The sequence below is a fragment of the Arachis hypogaea genome, chromosome 7 (genome assembly GCF_003086295.3).
Source record: "Arachis hypogaea cultivar Tifrunner chromosome 7, arahy.Tifrunner.gnm2.J5K5, whole genome shotgun sequence".
Lineage (NCBI taxonomy): Eukaryota > Viridiplantae > Streptophyta > Magnoliopsida > Fabales > Fabaceae > Arachis > Arachis hypogaea.
In genome coordinates this window covers 79,044,452-79,061,560 of record NC_092042.1, presented here as the reverse complement: position 1 = coordinate 79,061,560, position 17,109 = coordinate 79,044,452, and the positions used below count along the sequence as shown (strand labels likewise).

The following is a 17,109-nucleotide window of genomic DNA, read 5'->3' as shown; positions in this document are numbered from 1 at the left end:
TGTTTAAAGATAATTAGCCCTTGAGCAAAACTTTTATATACTATGTGGCTGAATTTTAATAAGAAAATAAAACAAGATTGGGCCAAGAAACTCATGCACAACCCGAGGTAATTTTTTTTATTGATCCAACAAAGCTCTAATCTGAATTGGAAGAAGAATGGTTCAGTTACTCACTCCTTTGATTAATGAAATTCAAATTTTAATTCAATTGAATGCATGTATAAGTAACCAAAATTCAAAATTAAATTGGGTTTAATATTACATTAAAAGCTTTGTCTCTTTTCTCTCCACTCTCTCCTTTCATTCGATCACTTCAACCAGAAGAAGAAAAGAAAAGCACGTCATCAAAGAAAGTAACAGTAAAACCTAATAGAAGAAAAGGCTAGGAGGAAGAAAGCCTATGAAGAAGGAAGATCCGAAGCAAGGTATGGCAAGATCATTGCCATTGAAGGCAAGATTTTAAAGAAGAGCTTCAAGATCCTCCACACCAAGAATAGAAGCAATCCACCTCTGTCAGAGAAGAAGATCTCAGTTGCAAAAGCTCATTTCCATTTTTGTTCATCAAAGAAAGAAGATAGCTTCTAGAGCTACGCGTAGGAAGAAGAAAAACTGAAAAGCATGGAGCTGTCCAAAGTCAGAAGATCATCAAGGGTCCGAATCCGTTCTTGGGGCCAAAGTCAAGATTAAGGGTTTAAATTGAAGGAGCTTGATGAAAAGAGTTGAGAGAGGCACATGCATGTTGATTTTGGTTTTTCCTCTCTCTTCTCTTTGACCGAACCGAAGCTGTTTTTGGGTTAGAGAAGAAGTTGCTTGGTTGAATCGGTTTCAATCTTGGAAGCTTCCTGATGAACAGACTTTTGAGTGGTCTAGAATTTTGCAATAAATTATCGTTGAAAGTATAGTTCCTAAACCAACAATAATCCTTTCATACAAAAATTTAGTTGTCACAAGTAAAAAACCCCTTGAAAATAATAATCGAAGTGTTCAAATCTCGAGTCATCTCTCAAGGAATTGCAGGGAAGTGTTCTTGTTATTGGTTATAAGTTGTATATTTTGGGGTTTGAATAAGAGAACAGGAAAAGTAGATTGCGAAGGAAATCAAATGACAAAAAGAGGTCTTGGCAAGGTTTGGTGGTTAAAGATCTCTATCCTTGTCACTAACCACAACATGATAATTACAAGGATCAATCCCATTAAATCATCCTCTAACTTAATAAAGGAAAGTCAAATGAGCTATATCAATCCAAGTCCATAAGTCTTAGCTTTCCACTAATTAAATTAGTGAGAACTAGAGTTAATGGCTCCATTCATCAATTACTTGAACATTAGTAACTCAAGAGTTCCTAAATTACCATCCCAAGCCAAGAACATAAAATCCTACTCTAACATCCTTCCAAGCATTTTATCAAACACTTGGAAGGCATAAAATAAAAGCATAGAAAAGTAATAGGAGAACAATAAATCTAAACAACCAATTGCAAATATAAATGAGGACAATTAAAGGCAGAAGCAATAAACATAAAATAACTCAAATTGTATTAATAAGAAATTGAATCTAACATGAAGAGTTCATAAACTAAATTAGCAAAATAAGGAAATCACAATGATGAATAGATAACTAAACTGCTAGAACAATAATAGTAGAAGAAACCTAAATTAAAGTAAATTAGAAATCTGAAATTAAGAAGAAATAAGACTAAGAACCCTAAAACCTAGAGAGAGGAGAGAGCCTCTCTCTCTAGAAAAATTACATCTAAAACCTATATTGTGTGTAAAGTGAATAATGATTGCATGAATCCCATTCTACTCCACTTTGTAGCCTCTAATCAGTGTTCTCGGGCTTGAAACTGTGCCAAAATAGCTCAGAAATCACCCTCAGCGATTTTTGATACGTACAGCACATGGCTCTTTCACGCGTACACGTCGTCCACGCGTACGCGTTGCTGAACTTTCACAAATGCACGCGTACGCGTGATGCACGCGTGCGCATCGCCTAACTGTAAGGCAACGATGGCGAATTATATTTCATTTTGAAGCCCCGGATGTTAGCTTTCTAACGCAACCAAAACCGCTTCATTCGGACCTCTGTAGCTCAAGTTATGATCGATTTAGTACGAAGAGGTCAGGCTTGACAGCTCAACAATCCCTTCAATCTCTTGTATTCCTTCCACTTTTGCATGCTTCCTTTCCATCCTCTGAGTCATTCCTACCCTATAAAACCTGAAAACACTTAACACACATATCACGGCATCGAATGGTAATAAGAGAGGATTAAGATTAGCGAAATTAAGGCCAAAGAATGATGTTTTCAATCATAGCACAAAATCAGGAAGAAAAGTGTAAAACATACGGATTCTGTAAATAAATGTGAGAATAGTGGATAAAATCCACTCAATTAAGCACAAGATGTACCATGAATTAGTGGTGCATCAAATCTCCCGACACTTAAACATTAGCATGTCCTCATGCTAAGCTCAAGAGAAGCTATAAGAGTGAAGATGAATGGTAGAAAGTATGAGATGCAACCTATCTATATGAATGCAACTACATGCAAAATGTTTCTACCCACTTGGTTAAAAGTAAACAAATCCTTCAAGAAGAAATATGAACTGGATCTCTCTAATTCAAATCATAAAATAAGGTACAAGTAAACTTACAAAAGAAAATAGCTCATGAAAGCCTGGAACAAGGAATCGAGTATCGAACCCTCACTGGAAGTATATATACTCTCATTACTCAAGTGTTTAAGGTTTAATTCTCTCAATTCTCTACTAACCTTGCTTTCTAAGACTTGCTCTTCTTCTACCAATCAACAGAAATTTATTGCACAAATACACAAATCAAGAGGTCTTTTAAGAGTTGTAATGGGGTCAAGGTCAATGTAGGATTGTATTTGGTCAAGTGGACTAAAATCTGAATTTTTAATTAACCTAAACTTCTCACCTAACTTAGGACAATCCATGTAATCATAATATGAAGCCCAACTACCCATTAACTATGTTTTGCCACATATTCATGCATCCCAGTTTTAGTACAACTCATATGCATTGCTTTCACCATTTACTTTGTGGCATTTTGTCCTCTTTTTATTATTTGCTCTTTTTTTTTTCTTTTTATTATTTTTTTCTTTTTTCTTTCTCAATTCATATGATTAAATTATTGAATGCAATAATATGTGCTCAACTATTATTTTGCACATTTTTACGGGAATATACAACACCCAATTCTCAGACCAAATATTGGCAAACCCAACTTTCCCACACTTAAATCATGAACACTCTCATTGGTCTAAGCTAACCAAGGATTCAAATTAAGGACATTATTATTTTCCGCTCAGAGTTAATGATGTGCTAAAGTAAAGAACAAATGGGATAAGTTGGCTCAACATTGGTTTACAAAGGATAGTGAAAAGGTTAAGGCCATATGGGTAGGTAAGCTCAGTGAAACAAGGCCTCAATCATATGAGTGCATGCATACATCAAACAATAGAAGTATAGAATTAAGTAAGACAAAGATCACAATTTTAGAGAAAACAACACACACCAAAAATAAAATGTTGGTTGATAAAATACAACCAATAAAATAGGCTCAAAATCTTATAAGGCTGTGTGTTTGAACTCTAAAACCATGTTCCAAAATAAATTTTCTCAAGTAAGTTTAACAAAAGTTTTAATTAAAATTAGTGAAATACTCTAAAAAGTTTCTTGAAAAAGAAGATATCACTTCAACCAAGTAGTACATAAATGCAAGCAACTAACTAACTATGCAATCTATTATGTAATGCAACAACTCAGTAACAAAGAAAACTAAACATTGGTGTTGAAAAGAGAGTAGCTAACCCACGGAAGTCGGTATCGACCTCCCCACACTTAAAGATTGCACCGTCCTCGGTGCATGCTAAGATGTGCAAGTGGATGGATTGCTACAACTGATGCTTTTCACCAAAGGTTGTGCAGATGGACTTGTCGGTTGCCCCATTGAGAAGCTTTCCCTTTTCCTTCTCAGTGGCCATCCTGAAAGAAGAGAAAAAGGAAGAAAAGTAACCCAGAAACAAAGATAAGGAAAACAAATAAAATATGGGTGGGTTGATGCAAAATAATGAGGATCTCAACTACATGGTAGCTACAATATGCAAGTGAGAAAACAGTAGAAGCAAATGGCATATGAATAGTGCAAAAACTGCAATAATAGGGGAGAGAGTATGGGTAATGAAAGACAATATAAGTGCATATCAATGCAAATGGAATACAAGTATCATAAAAATTAGCATTGACTTATAATTAATAACACCCAACAGTTTAAAATAAGTCACGAAGCACCAAAATAATTCAAGAAAAGATGCAACAGTTGAATAAGAACATGTAACACCAATGGTAAAATAGGAAATTAGAGAAGGGGATAAAAATATGAATAAAATTAAAATGCACTGAAGGAAAGTAGGCAAATGCAGTATGTAAAAGAGAATGAGAGAGAATAAGGATGAGAAGGGAGGAGAAGAAAGAATTAGGATTGAGAGAGAATTAGGATTTGGGAGGAGGGAATAAGGGAAACTGGGCGGCGCGCTGGTTTAGTGATGCGGCGCATGCAACGCGCAAGCGTACCCCATGCGGATGCGTGGGTCGCGCAAAAGTGAAGGCGACGCGTAAGCGTCTGGCACGCATACGCATGCCCATGAGCGTGCCAGTCACGCGAAGCCTGCCGCGCACACGCACAACTCTCTGTTCGCATAGCATAGGAATCAAAATTTGCATACGACGCGTGTGCGTCAGGCATGCGCACACGTGGGTGGTCTGAGAACGAGATGGACGCGTACGCGTGAGTGGATTTGTACCTCTCACACGATGCCAGCACCAAGCTATCACAACTTTCTGTTCAAAACATATTTATGCCGATTCCCTGACGCACGCATGCGCGTGCTAGGCGCGTACGCGTGGGTTACCAAAATCACAAGTGACGCGCACGCGTGAGATACGTGTACGCGTGGACTTGCTACTGCGCAAGGCATGGTTCCTATGCCACTCCCGCGTAACACTCTATTCAATACCTAAAATTTTCGCATTCACAGCTGACGCGTATGCGTCCTAGACGTTTGCGCGTCGAATGCTTTTTTTTATACAGAATGCAGGTGATGATGCAGAATGTATGAATGGACACGGATAAAAATAAACCAAAATAAAACTAAGAATGAAAAAGGAACGATCATACCATGGTAGATTGTCTCCCACCTAGCACTTTTAGTTATTGTCCTTAAGTTGGACATTTGGTGAGCTCCTTGTCATGTTGGCTTATGCTTGAACTCTTCCAGGTATCCCCACCAATGCTTGTAATTCCAATAGCCTCCGGGATCCCAAACTAGGCATGTCATGCTTCCAAGCAAATTTGAACAAGTGACAAGACGCCAAGATTGATGAAGGTTAAGGTGTATTCCGGGGTCCCAAACCTTATTGGTCATCACCCTTTCTTCTTGATCTTCATGCTTCCATTCGGGTGACAAGGTTGAAGAATTCTCATTTATGCACCAAGACATCTTCCTAGACCCATTCAATCGAGCTCTACACCAATCTTTGCATTTCAAATTGGAGCATGTAACCATATTGAACCTTGCCTGACAACTCCAACCACTAACCATTTTTCTCTTACTCTTGAAGCCACAAAGAGCTCTAAGTTGACCATCCGTCTCAAGTAAACCATATTCAAGTGGGAAAGTAAAGGTCAAGGATAAGAATTTTACCCACTTGAATGTTGTATTGGATGGTAATGGCTTTGGGAGAGGTGTTTCTAATGATCTTGCAAGCTCTACTCCCTTGTGTTCTTTCTTGACAACTTCCATCTCTTTGCAAGCTTCTTCAATTTCAACCTCTTCCTCTTGGTAGCTTTCTTCCAATTCGATCTCTTCTTCATTACTTACCAAGGGTGTGGGAGGTTGTGCCCCTTCTTCTTTAATCTCCATCTCTTGATTAGCCTCTTCAAAGTCTTCAACTATGATATTCCTTGGAGGTTGTACACCTTCCTCAACATCAAATTCAAACTCCTTAGAAGGAGGCTCTATGACTTGAGGTTCCCATGGAGGTTACACATCTCCTAAGTCTTCAACCACTTCCTCTTCTTTGATAATTTCGGCTTTCTCGACTTGCTCTAATACAAAATCAACCTCCTCCTTAATGTCACTTAGTGTAGAGTTGTCTTCAATGATGGCGCTTCCCTCTTGTTCAACCTTCACTAATTCGTCAACTACTTCATCTTCAAGGGTCTCTCCTACCTCCACCTTTTGGGCCTCCTCTTGCCTTTTTTGAAGTATGAATTCGTGAAACTGATTCATTACGTCCTTAAGACGATTCCTTCTCTCTTGTTCCATCTCAATAGCATAATTGGGATCATGTTGCTCTGGGATCGATGGATATGGGTATTCTTGCACGGAGGGTGGTGGTACACTAAAGTTTGAGGGTTGAATATTGGAGGTAGAGGGTTGGTCCATGCGGGATATAAGATTTTGGAGTTTAGAGGTGAGACCAATGAGAGTAGAGGTAAGTGTGGTTTGAAACTCTCTTTACCCTTGGTGAATAACACTAAGAGTGTTGTTATCCAATGGAGGTTGGGGTGGATAAAAGGGTTCATTATTTTGGAGAAAGGATTCATAATAGGAATGTGGTTCATCTTGATAGGAATATGGAGGTGGAGTATATTGAGGTGGTGGTTCTTGGGAGAAATTGTGTTGGAATGGGTGTGATTCTATGTATGGTTCATAAGGCTCATAGGATGGTTAGTATGGTGGAAATGGGTTATGGTCATATGGAGGCGAATGGTGGAAAGGGGCTTGTGAGTAAGGTGGTTCAAAGCTATGTTGAGGAGGTGGTCCATAGGTATATGGTGGTGGTTGGTGACACGTACAAGAAGGACTACCACATCCATTTGATTGGTATGCATTAGGATTGGAATTATACCTGTATGAGACCGGAGGAGGTTGTTAGCAAGAAGATTGTCTATAAGCTTGTGGCTCCTCCCAACCTTGATTGTTCCATCCCTGATGCATATCCTCATTGTAGCTTCCATTTCCTACAACATAGTTTGAACCAAACTCATAGCCAAAGGGGTGAGAATTCATAGTAGCTAATAAAAACAAAAACTAATGAAAATAAGCAAGTAAGTCCTAAAACTAACAAAAATCAACAAACAAGAAAAAGGCAAATATTTACAATAACCAATAATAAGGCACACGTTTGCAATTCTCCGGCAACGGCGCCATTTTGATGAATGGACTTTTGTGTGGTCTAGAATTTTACATAAAATCCTCGTTGAAAGTATAGTTCCTAAACCAACAATAATCCTTTTATACAAAAATTTGGTTGTCACAAGTAACAAACCCCTTAAAAATAATAACCGAAGTATTCAAACCTCGGGTCGTCTCTCAAGAAATTGCAGGGAAGCGTTCTTGTTATTGGTTATGAGTTGTATATTTTGGGGTTTGAATAAGAGAACAGGAAAAGTAGATTGCAAAGGAAATCAAATGACAAAAAGAGGTCTTGGCAATGTTTGTTGGTCAAGGATCTCTATCCTTGTCACTAACCACACCATGATAATTGCAAGGATCGATCCCATTAAATCATCCTCTAACTTAGTAAAAGAAAGTCAAATGAGCTATATCAATTAAAGTCCATAAGTCCTAGCTTTCCACTAATTAAATTAGTGAGAACTAGAGTTAATGGCTCCAATCATCAATTACTTGAACATTAGTAACTCAAGAGTTCCTAAGTTACCATTCCAAGCCAAGAACATAAAATCATACTCTAACATCCTTCCAAGCATTTTATCAAACACTTGGAAGGCATAAAATAAAAACATAGAAAAGTAATAGGAGAACAATAAATCTAAACAACCAATTGAAAATATAAATGAGGTCAATTAAATGCAGAAGCAATAAACATAAAATACCTCAAATTGTATTAATAAGAAATTGAATCTAACATGAAGAGTTCATAAACAAAATTAGCAAAATAAGAAAATCACAATGATGAATAGATAACTAAAGTGCTAGAACAATAATAGTAAAAGAAACCTAAATTAAAGTAAATTAAAAATCTGAAATTAAGAAGAAATAAGACTAAGAACCCTAAAACCTAGAGAGAGGAGAGAGCCTCTCTCTCTAGAAAAACTACATCTAAAACCTAAATTGTGTGTAAAGTGAATAATGATTGCATGAATCTCATTCTGCTCCACTCTGCAGCCTCTAATCAGTATTCTCGGGCTTGAAATTGTGCCAAAAATAGCTCATAAATCGCCCCCAGCGATTTCTGATACGTACAGCACATGGCTCCTTCATGCGTACGCGTTGCCCACACGTACGCGTCGCTGAACTTTCACAAATGCACGCGTACGCGTGCAACCATGGCAAATTATATATCATTTCGAAGCCCTGGATGTTAGCTTTCTAACGCAACTAAAATCACTTCATTCGAACTTCTGTAGCTCAAATTATGATTGATTTAGTACAAAGAGGTCAGGCTTAACAGCTCAGCAATCCCTTCAATCTCTTGTATTCCTTTCACTTTTGCATGCTTCCTTTCCATCCTCTAAGCTATTCCTGCCCTATAAAACATGAAAACACTTAACACACATATCACGGCATCGAATGGTAATAAGAGAGGATTAAGATTAGCGAAATTAAGGCCAAAGAAGCATGTTTTCAATCATAGCACAAAATCAGGAAGGAAAGTGTAAAATATGTGAATTCTGTGAATAAATGTGAGAATAGTGGATAAAATCCACTCAATTAAGCACAAGATGTAGCACAAATTAGAGGTGCATCACTTCCCCTTCTATATTAAGGGTTAATGACCAAGGGTTGACGAATTGGGATCAACTTTTGATGTCAGGTTTGTTTTGTTGGGTTTGTAACTGATGTTGATATCAGCTTTGGTTAGGTTTGTAGCCGATCTTTGGTATCGGTTTTGCTTCGTGGCAAAATTTAGATGTTCAGATGATTTGTTTTGATAATTTCTTGTTGATTTCCAACTTTGTTTGGTAGTTTGTATAGATGAAATAATTCAAAAAGGTGGTAGATTTTATTGATAACACCTTATGTTGTGGAAGGCGTGGGGTGATCGGCCTCGTTAAAACCTGTCCGAGTAAAACTCATTGTGGGATAAAACCTCGTGATCAGGAAAAGAATACCCTTCATCCCCGTCTTTTAAGGAAGCTATGTTCCAAGTATTGGGTAGCTCGGTGCCGACTAGTGTCTGTAAAGAATAAGCCCCTTTACCATGAACTTTTGACACCCGGAAAGGGCCTTCCCAAGTTGTTGCTAATTTTTCATGTCCCAGATGTTTCTGTGTTTCTTCGATTTTTCAGAGCACCAAGTCTCCTTGTTGCAATGTTCTCGGTCGAACCTTTTTGTTATACTTTCTTTGTATTGTGAGCTACATAGATTGTTATCTTAGTCTTACCAAATCACGTTCTTTGTCCAGTGTGTCGAGCTCAGTTAATTATTCCGCTGTGTTAGTCTTGTCATTCAATAGCTCGGTCCACAATGATCCTTGGGAGATCTTTATGGGCATCATGGAATCTACATCGTACAGTAGCCGAAACGGTGTTTTTTTTGTTGATAACTATGGTGTTGTATTATAACTCCATAAGATTTGGGGAATAAGCTTGGCCCATCATCTTTTTTCCTCTGTTAATTTTTTTCTTAAAGCTTGCAAAATAACTTTATTAGCTACCTCTGCGAGCCTATTGCTTTGTGGGTACTCTACAGAGAAAAAATGGTGTCTGATGTGAAGGTTGGTAAAAAAAGATGCAATTCTCTTATTAGTAAATTGCCAACCATTGTTGGAAATGATATCTCTAAGCAAACCGTATCTACATATTATGAATTTCCAAATGAAAGAACATACCTTGTCCGAAGTTAATTTGGTAAGTGGCTGTGCTTCAATCCACTTTGTAAAGTAATCGATAGCTACTAGTAAGAATTTTACCTGTCCTACCAACGTTGGGAATGGTCCGAGTATGTCAAGTCCCCATTTGTGGAAAGGCCATCCAATTTCTGAAGCATGTAATAGCTCAGCTTGGCTATGGATGATTGGTGCACACTTTGGCAACTGTCACAGCGGTGGACGTTTTTCAAGAAATCTCTTCTTAGTGTCGGCTAGTAGTATCCTACTCTTAAGAGTTTTGAGGCTAGGCTTCGTCCTCCAACATGTGTACCACAAATGCCTTCATGTACTTCGGAGATTGTCAACCCTGCTTCCATAGGCCTGAGGAATTTGAGTAATGGTTGAGAGAGTCCTCTTTTATACAAGTCATCTCCCATGATGGTGTAATATCTTGCTTTCCTTTTAAATAACCTCGGAGTCTCCTCGGATGATATGTTTTCTGTTTTCAAATAATTTATATATGGGCTTCTCCAATCAGCCTGTTGTGACAAACTCAAAACATTTTTGTTAAATATAGTCGGCTCATCAAGAGTTAGTTGTGATAAAGTATTCAAAAAATCTTGTATCTTAGAAGTAGCTAGTTTGGATAAGATATCTGCTCTATAGTTTTGTTCTTATGTATATGTGATATGTCAAAATGCCTGAAATGCTAGACAAGATCTTTTACCGCATTTAAGTATTGTTTTAGGAGGGAGTCTCGTACCTGGAAGTTACTAGTTACCTATTGAACGACGAGTAGGAAATCACAACAAACTTTGAGGTTTTGAATGTTTTAATTCCCTTGCCAGCCGAAGTCCAACGAGTAAGGCTTCATATTCGGATTGATTGTTGCTCGCCTAAAACAAAAATCTTATAGATTGCTCAGTGTGAACACCGATGTTGTCTTTAAGGAGGATTCCTGCTCCGCAGCCCCCTTCATTGGAAGCTCCATCGACATATAGTTTCCACACTAGGAGGATTTCTTGTGTAGTAGTAAACTCAGCAATAAAGTCAGCCAATATTTGAGCCTTCAGTGATCCTCTCGATTGGTAGGAGATGTCGAACTCTAATAATTTGACCGACCAATTGATGAGTTGTCCTGCAATGTCTGGTCTTGCGAGTATCTGTTGGAGTGGCTGGCTCGTTTGAACTATGATTTGGTGGTTCTAAAAGTAGTGTCACCGCCATCTAGTTATGATCATTAAGGTAAATGCTAGTTTCACAATGGTTGCGTATCTAGTCTCTGTTTTTGTAGCACCTTGCTAACGAAATAAACTGGAATGTTATTTTTTACCTATTTCTGTGACAAGTACAAAGATAACTACATGAGCTGAAACTAAAAGATATAAGTAAAGAGATTTACCATGTTGTAACTTCCGAAGAATAGGTGGCGAACTGAGAAGATTCTTAAAGTCATTGAATGCATGCTCACACTCGTCGGTCCAGGTGAACTTTTTGACTTTTTTAAGACTGCTAAAGAAATGATAAGATCGTGCAGTGACTGCAGGCAAAAACTTTGACAATGCTGCGAGACAATCAGTGAGTTATTAAACTTTTTTAATTGTTTCAGGTGATTGCATTTGTGTGTCAGATTCGCATTTGTCGGGGTTTGCTTCAATTTCTCAATGTGTCAATAGGACACCAAGGAATTTGCCCTCGTGTACCCTAAACGCGCATTTCTCCGGATTTAACCTCATGTTATATTTTCAAAGTTGTTGGAATACTTCATAGAGGTTGGCTTGGTGGGCTTCCACCGAATCCAACTTCACGACCATATCATCGATGTAGAATTCCATGTTTCGACCAATTTTCTCTTTGAACACCTTATCCACCAGCCTTTGATATGTTGCCCTTGCATTTTTTTGAGTCCAAAAGGCATTACCTTGTAACAAAAATTACTGTTATTTGTTATGAACGCAGTCTTATCTTGATCCTCCGGATGCATTAGTATCTGATTATATCCAGAATAGGCGTCCATAAAACTTAACATTTTGAAACCCGATGTGTTATCTACTAATTTATCGATGCTCGGCAACGGATATGAATCCTTGGGACATGCTTTATTTAACTTTGTAAAATCCATGCACATACGTCATTTTCCCGAGCTCTTTATTACCATGACCACGTTTGCCAAACATGATGAGAATCTAAGCTCTTGGATGAATCCTACATCAAGCAATTTTTGGGTTTCTACTATGGCTAAGTTTCTTCTCTCTGTTCCTAGGTTCCGTTTTTTCTGACATACTGGTCTGACACCAGGATTGATAATAAGTTTATGGCATATGATATTTGGATCGATCTAAGGCATATCTGCTGGCGTCCATGCGAAAAGGTCAGCATTGGACTTGAGCAATTTGGTGATGTTTCGCTCATTTCCTGTGAAAAAAAGCAGATCCGTTGTTAGTGTATTGGTGTTCGAGTTTGGTAATTTGTACCTTATTTAGTTTGTCCATTGGGGTAGGTCAGCTGGAGATGTTGTCTTAGGGATTTAGTTTGGCCAGGGTTGGGATATCCTCTGTGTTGTAGACAGAGTTGACTTGTTGAATAGGTTTTTTTGGCGGTGGTCTCAATTTCAGGCCTGCATTATAGCATTGTCGTGCATTCTTAAGGTCAGCATGCACTGTTGCTATGATGTTACCCTGCACATAGAACTTTACACACAGGTGAACTGTAGAAATAATAGCTCCAAAGGAGTTAAGGGATGGGCGTCCCAAAATAACATTATAAGGACTAACACATTCAACTACTAAAAATTGAATATCTAAGACTTTTGAGCGTGGGGGCTCCCCTAGTGTCATTCTTATCCATACATAACCTGTCATAAGCACCCTTTTTCAGAGAAGCTTACCAACTCTCTGGTTGAGGGCTGCAGAGCTTTTTTACTGAATTACATTTTTTGATAAGTTGAGTAGAATAATAAGTCAACGCTACTCCCTGGGTCAAGTAAGACTTTCTTAACCGTCAGGTCTCCCATGTTTACTGAGATCACGACAGAATCGTCCAAGTTCGGGTACTGTGACTTGAAGTTGGATGCATAAAAAGAAATGTGTTCTGCAGGGAGCGAGGCTTGTTGTGCTTTGGAGGATCCTTCCATGGTCAGCATGGCTCGGTAACTTTGTTTCCTGGCCGTGCTAGTGAATCCTCCTCCTGCGAAGCCTCCCGAGATATAGTTAATAACTCTCTTTAATGTGGAAATTTCTGGTGGAACATGCCAAGTTTCTTTGTCCTTAGGAGTTGAATTATAGTTCGGCTAGTCTGTGGTCAGGCTTGTCATTTCTTTTTGGCCTCTACTGCTCATGTATTTATCCAGCAAACTCTGTCTTGCCAATCTTTCCAATAGGTCCTTGGCTTTTACACATTCATTGGTGGTGTGACCAAACTTTTGATGGAATGCGTAGTGTTTACTTTTGTCCACATACTTATGATCTTGATAGGTTCCTACTTTGTTAGGTGGCTTTATGACTTAATGTGGAGAATTTCTTTTATTTTGTCTTCTCTTTTCATGTTGAATTTTATGTATGAGTTAAACTTTGGCGTCAATTTGAAAGGTTTCCTTTGTTCACACGTTTGACTCTATCTTTCCTGTCTATCCTCTTCTCTCCAGGGTGTTTGTAGTGTTTGTTTCTCGGCTTTCCTGGCTTCTCTCAACTCTTCAACCTTTCTTTGCTCCGATGCTTTATCCCTAAATTCGGCCAATGTTTTATGTTTAGTGACGGAAATAGTCTCCTGGAATCTCCTTGGGCGTAGTCCACTTTTCAGCGCATGAAGGTGTACATCGGGGCTGAGGTCGGAAATTTTCATCGCGACTTTTTCAAATCTTATCATGTAATCTTTCAGGCTTTTATGTTATCCTTACTTGATGGTGCTGAGGAGTTACAGTCATGGACATAGATCTTCGAGGTTGCAAAATGGTTAACAAATTGGTTGGCAAACTCGTCAAAGCTGGAAACTAAATCTGCAGGGAGACTAAAAAACCATAATAAGGCAGCTCTGTCCAAAAAGGTCAGGAATGAACGGCATAAAATTGGGTCAGAGGCACCATTTGAAAATATCATAGGCTCAAATTTAGTGATGTGGATGTTGGGGTCACAAAGCCCTCGTAGGGTTTTAATGTGGTTGGAAGTGTAAAATTCTTCAGCATTTGAAAATTCATTATCTAGGTAGAGAAGGGATTTGTTCTTTTCTTAGTAGACTTCAGAGGAGTGGCTTTCATTGCCGTGTTTGTTTCAAAGTGATGCTCGTCTTCAGGATTTTTCTTGCTTGCAGTCTTTTTATCGCCCTCCTCCCTGTCTGTTCTACACGCCAAGAGCTCGGACATCTTTTTCACTTTTTCTTGGGAGGGCAGCGTTCATGGCCACTAATTCAGCATGAGTGGAAGGAGGTGGTGGCAATGAGTCATTAGCCATATTCGGAATCCTGCAAAAAGGAGATGATGTAAACAAAGAAAAAGGGGGATTGCGGGGTAATATTAGAAATGGGCCCACGGTAGGTGCCAAACGTTCTATCAAGGATACTCTTCCAAGCTATATCTCGCTGCTGCTATATCATGAATGCTTTAAGCTTCTCGATCAGTAGGGATGAGAGGTCCTCTGAACTCGGACTAGGCGTAAAACCTGCAAAAAGGACTCCAATGCTCAAGTTAATAGTATATCTCTTAAAGTAGAAACAAAACTAAAAGTATTAGGATTGTGATTTATTTCTTGAATCTGCTTTTTTGTTAGGCTAATGCCACTACTTATGGCCACTTTAGGTAACTGACCATTGATCCCTCTCTCCGAGCTCTGGAGAGTGTCCTAGATATTAGGAGGCAGTTGTTGTAGTGGACCGTTATTAATTTTGAAAATGTTGACTAATGAACCAAGGTATAAAATAACCTATCCAAAATATGAGGGTTATAGAACAATACTAAATTAACCAATTCAACCCGATTAACTAAGAATCAATCACTTAATTGGTCCATCTTAATAAAAGAATCAGTTGAAGTAAATTGGTAAAGTGATTTTTTTTTTGAAAAAATAGTTAAAAAATTAATCTCTTATTAAAAAATATTCTTTTAGGAAATATAAAAATATTCTTATTATACAGGATTCAACATCTTAGACTTTTGAACATATAATTTTACTGGTTGAATGACTCGTTTTATTTTTTTTTATAAAAATATGGATATTCCTATGATAACATCTTTATATATAGTTAAAGATAATATTGTGAACCATTCGATGATATAATGACATTTTTTTAATATATTTGACTGAATATATTTAACCAAATCATCTAACGATTTATAATGTCATTTTATGGGAGATGTGATAAGAGTATTTACAAAAAGAAAAATACTCACATAGATATATTTGAGAAAAAAAGTCAGGAAGTTCTAAGTTTGTTTCCTTGATTTACAAATATAAAAGCACTATGATCTCCCATTGAAGGGCCAAAGGCATTACACCAATAAGGAAGTCTAGTCATATATCTACTTCCTTTGAGAAACACATGCATGCATAAATAATTCTCTTGAACACTTTCACAAAATGTCTGTGTCTGAAGGGTCTTCTCCTTATTTATCACTGGAAACTGCCTCTAACTATTCCTCCCACAAGAGTACTCCAACTACTCCAAGCATTCAATTGGTACCAAAATCAGTCTCCGAGAGGCTTCTTGGGAAGTTCTTGGACTCGTCGCAGTTCGATTTCGATTACCAGCAGAGTGGATTGTGGTCTCCTCCCGTAAGGAGAAGGGTGTTCTTGGTCTCCCCTGCTGGTAACATTATTTGCTCTGACGAGGAATTGCTCAGAAAGCTCAACAACCCAAACAAGAACAAGACAACACATATAACTAATTTGCTCCAATGTATGTATATAAATTACTTTCATTCTATTAACTCTCTTGTTTTCTTCCATCCCCTCTTTATGGATTGTTTGTTACTTTTTGACAGGCCTTTTGGTGCTCTTGAAGCTGAAGGGCAAATGCCAACCATAATTCGTCTAAGGAATATAAGAGATTTACTTTTCAATCACATGTGCATGTGAGGATTGCTTTTTCCAACTTTTGGGGTCCAATGCTAATATGATATCATATCATTGATCCATCTTAATGGGTGCCATAAAGATAGAGTGTGATGATGAGCTTAATTACAGTAATATATTCTTGGGGGTTTATTTTATGATTTTTAATGTTTTACTTTCATGATTTTTCTTAATAAACATCCATGCATCCAACTTAGTTCTTACTACTTTCATGCTCTGCCATACAACATCGATGATATATGATAACGTAAATAAAAATAAATTACGTATTAAAATTAATTTTTAATTAATATATTTTTCTTAGAATGACAATAATTTCTTAAATTTCAGTTGTAATTGTCCAATAGTACCTAGGATTTTGTTGTTTTAATTTAAGAAAAAAAAAGTTTGGACACACCAAATTAAAGTTAACAGCTTTTTTGGCATTATTATAAATGTCTACACAGCAAAATGCATTCCATAAAAGAATATTATAATAATATATAATCTAGATATTGAGAGTGCAAAAGAACATGAAGAAAAAGAAAAGTGCATGAATCAAATTATGTTGTGCACATATATAATATAAGAAATGACAGTTTTGGTTTAAGAACAATAATAGATTGATCGGATAATTTTAAAAAAATGTTTGTCCATATGATTCTTTCAATTACATAGGTTTTTTTTTTTCTTATAAAATCTTGTTATTAATAATCTTTTTCACGGTTATCATTGTTTACAAATATTGGAGGTTAAATTATTTTCCGAGATTTTTTTAAGAGATCCTATTATTGTTATGCATATAGATGAGAGGAGATAGAGAGAATAATTAATGAAATTGACAATATCTTCACTAAAAGAGGTATTGGTCTGTACTTTCCTATTTCGCCAAAGAGTGAGACTCATTATCGCTGTTGGTCAGGCTATATAAATTTGTCTACAAGAGTTCTTCATAAATTCAAATAGAACGTGTCTTTTAATTCATACAAGTGCAGAGACAATCACGGAAAAAAATACTAGTATAAAGAGACCAACTTTTTGATACTATTATAAGAAATTGGTCCAAATCATGTTCGGATTTATAAGAGCTTGTTTTTACCGTAAAAAATGATAATAAAAAGTGATAGTGAGAGATGAGATGAAATGCAAATTTAAGATAAAAAGGAGCTCCAAGTACTGTATTTTCCAAATGAAAATAGGAG

At 37.3% G+C, this 17,109-nt stretch overlaps 1 long non-coding RNA gene across 1 annotated transcript; it reads left to right on the top strand.

The window, feature by feature from the left end:
• Positions 1–15,343: 15,343 nt before the first annotated feature.
• On the top strand, positions 15,344–16,120 carry LOC112704152 (uncharacterized). The gene is made up of 2 exons (XR_011863529.1): positions 15,344–15,752; positions 15,838–16,120. It is a non-coding gene; the product is annotated as an uncharacterized lncRNA (long non-coding RNA).
• The last annotated feature ends 989 nt before the right edge of the window (positions 16,121–17,109 follow it).